General features: G+C 42.4%; 1 pseudogene; it reads right to left on the reverse strand.

Moving 5' to 3' along the window:
- The window catches only part of LOC112071131 (laminin subunit alpha-5-like), a 95,750-nt pseudogene that overhangs the window by 44,591 nt on the left and 47,396 nt on the right, over window positions 1-3,763 (reverse strand).

The following is a 3,763-nucleotide window of genomic DNA, read 5'->3' on the forward strand; positions in this document are numbered from 1 at the left end:
GCTTGGTTTTTGCTCTGACACGCACTATCAACTGTGGGACCTTATATAGAGAGGTGTGTGCCTTTCCAAATCATGTCCAATCAATTGAATTTACCACAGGTGGACTCCAATCAAGTTGTAGAAACATCTCAAGGATGATCAATGGAAACAGGATGCACCTGAGCTTAATTTCGAGTCTCCTAGCAAATAGTCTGAATACTTAGGTAAATAAGGTATTTCAGTTTTTTTTTTTAAATACATTTGCAAAAGAAAATGTAAAATTGATTTCACTGTCATTATAGGGTATTTGGATGTCATTATGGGGTATTGTGATGTCATTATGGGGTATTGTGATGTCATTATGGGGCATTGTGTGTAGATTGATGGGGGAAAAAATGAAATTTCGTCCATTTTTTAATAAAGCTGTAACGTAACAAAATGTGGGAAAAGGGAAGGGGCCTGAATAATTTCTGAATGCACTGTAAATGTTTTGACCATGAAAGCTTGCTATGTAAGGGTTACAACCAGCAGTTTAGTCTCCTCAACTTGCTCAATCGGCACGTAATTCAATACTAGATATAGATGAGGTTTTAAGGCTTGAGCGAGTGATTTGTCCCAAAAACGATGCTTTTAGTTTTTGAGATATTTAGCACCAGCTTTTTGGTAGTTACCCATTCTAAAACTGACTGGAGCTCTACGTTATGTAACCTTTATTTAACTTGGCAAGTCAGTTAAAAACAAATTCTTATTTACAATGACGGACTACCCCGGCCAAACCCGAACGACGCTGGGCCAATTGTGCGCAGTCCTATGGGACTCCCAATCACAGCCGAATGTGATACAGCCTGGATTCGAAACAGGGACTGTAGTGACGCCTCTTGCACTGAGATGCAGTGCCTCAGACCGCTGCGCCACTCAGGAGCCCGAGGGTTATCGAGTTATCAATGGTGTTAGTTATTTATTTTATTGTCATATCTGACGTGTATACAGGCTTTATTCAATGTCAATTGAAGTTCATTAGTAAAAACAGAAAACAATAATGGCCCTAGCCCGCTGCCCTGCGGTACACCACACTCAAGCTTCCATTAAAGAAAACCCTCTGCGCTCTATTAGAGAGAGAGTGAGAAAGAGAGATAAAGAGAGAGAGAGAGAGAGCAGGATAACATGGTGGTGGTGATAACGACAGAGGCAGTGGTTGGTGTAGTGGAGGTGATTTGGAATGACATTCTCGTGATGATTTAGCCTGCCCGAGGCAAATTATTGCCTATGGACTATGAGGAATTCCTCTTGGTCTAATGGTTAAGACATTGGGTTCCCTAGTAAGAACAAATCCAACCAATGACCGTGGCAGTAGTTACCTTTCCAGGACCACGTTGTTGAAGTTGCCATCTGTTTGGACATCCTCCGGCATCTCCACCTCGGTCGTGTCTCCGCCCACATTGAAGAGCCAGTGCAGTCTCTGCCCTTCCAGCATCATTCCCAGGAATTCCTTACTGGACTACAGACATGAAACAGGAAACGCATCATTACTGGACTACAGACATGAAACAGGAAACGCATCATTACTGGACTACAGACATGAAACAGGAAACGCATCATTACTGGACTACAGACATTCGTGCCTCTTCAACAACTGTCTTGTGTGTTTGGACCATGATAGTTTGTTGGTGATGTGGACACCAAGGAACTGAAACTCTCGACCCGCTCCACTACAGCCCAGTTAATGAGAATGGGGGCGTGCTTGGTCCTCCTTTTCCTGTAGTCCCACAATTATCTCCTTTGTCATGATCACGTTGGGGAGAGGCTGTTGCCGCTGGCGCCACACAATTTACAACATGGAACAACAGTAGTCCCCCCCCCACAACGAAAAGAAAGTTTGGCATATCTGATGGCGTTGGCGTTTCCGCAATCCCACAGCTAGGGAGTATAGATTTTTTTTCTCACCAGTTCATAAGCCTTCTCACATACAGACTACTTTTCCTAGACAATAGATTTCTGCCAACATCACTGAGCGTGATTACAAGCTACAGTCATTAAGAGCTATTCTCCTCTTACTATGAAACTACTTATACCAAATAGCCATAATTATCGCCTTGGTGTCCCTAACTCACTACTGCTATCAGAAGACACCCTTGTGTCTTAACTCACTACTGCTATCAGAAGACACCCTTGTAGTTTTAACTCACTACTGCGATCAGAAGACAGACCCTTGCTGGTTTAACTCAACTACTGCGATCAGAAGAACCCTTGGTGTCTTAACTCACTACTGCCTATCAGAAGAAACCCTTGGTTCCTAATCTCACTACTGCTATCAGAAGAACCTTGTGTCTAACTCACTACTGCTATCAGAAACACCCTTGGTGTCTTAACTCACCTACTGCGATCAGAAGAGACCCTTGTTTCTTAACTCATACTGCTATCAGAAGACACCCTTGGTGTCTTAACTCACTACTGCTATCGAAGAAACCCTTGGTGTCTTACTCCTACTGCTATCAGAAGAGACCCTTGTTTTCTAACTCACTACTGCTATCAGAAGAACCCTTGGTGGTCTTAACTCACTACTGCTATCAGAAGACACCCTTGGTGTCTTAACTCACTACTGCTATCAGAAGACACCCTTGGTAGTTTAACTCACTTGCGATCAGAAGACACCCTTGGTGGTTTAACTCACTACTGGATCAGAAGACAGACCTTGGTGTCTTACTCACTACTGCTATCAGAGAAACCCTTGTGTCCTAACTCACTACTGCTATCAGAGAAACCCTTGGTGTCTTAACTCACTATGCTATCAGAAAGACACCTTGGTTCTAACTCACTACTGCATCAAAGAAACCTTGGTGTCTTAACTCACTACTGCTATCAGAAAAACCCTTGGTGTATTAACTCACTACTGCTATCAGAAGAAACCCTTGGTGTATTAACTCACTACTGCATGCAGAAGAAACCTTGGTGTATTAACTCACTATGCTATCAGAAAAAACCCTGTGGTTTAACTTCACTACTGCTAGAAGAAACCTTGTGTCACGATCGTTATATTAGGAGTGACGCAAGATGCAGCATTCCATCCTTTATTTGGAGAGAAACATTAAAAGAACAAAAAATAAAGTGAATAAACGAAACGTGAAGCTACATGCAGTGCAGAAAGCACTACACACAAACAAAGTCAAGATCCCACAAATCCAATGGAGAAATGGCTACCTAAATATGATCCACAATCAGAGACAACAATAAACAGCTGCCTCTGATTGGGAACCAATATCAGGCAACATAGGTAATATGCCCGCACGCCGCCCACCGACTAGCATCACCACCCTGGACGGTTCCGACCTAGAATAGGTGGACAACTTATAATACCAGGTGTGCCTGGTTAGACTGTAAACTCTCCTTCCAGACTCATATTAACATCTCCAATCCAAAATCAAATCTAGAATCGGCTTTCTAATTCGAACAAAGCCTCCTTCATCACGCCGCCAAACTTACCCTCGTAAAACTGACTTCTCAGTCACCTTACCTGGTAAGACGAGGGTTAAAACATTTTTAAAATTAAAAGGCGATAACCTGGTTGTCTGCTTTCCAACAGTAACTGGGAGATGAATTTGTCTTTCAGCAGGACAATATCCTAAAACACAAGCCAAATCTACATGGAGTTGCTTACCAGGAAGACAGTGAATGTTCCTGGCGATTTGTGATTTAAATCTCCTTAAAATCAAGCCTGAAAATGGTTGTCTAGCAATGATCAACAACAAATTGTAAAGAGCTTGAAGAATGTTGAAAATAATAATGA

Source organism: Salvelinus sp. IW2-2015, unplaced genomic scaffold, assembly GCF_002910315.2.
Source record: "Salvelinus sp. IW2-2015 unplaced genomic scaffold, ASM291031v2 Un_scaffold1526, whole genome shotgun sequence".
In the NCBI taxonomy this organism is placed as follows: Eukaryota; Metazoa; Chordata; class Actinopteri; order Salmoniformes; family Salmonidae; genus Salvelinus; species Salvelinus sp. IW2-2015.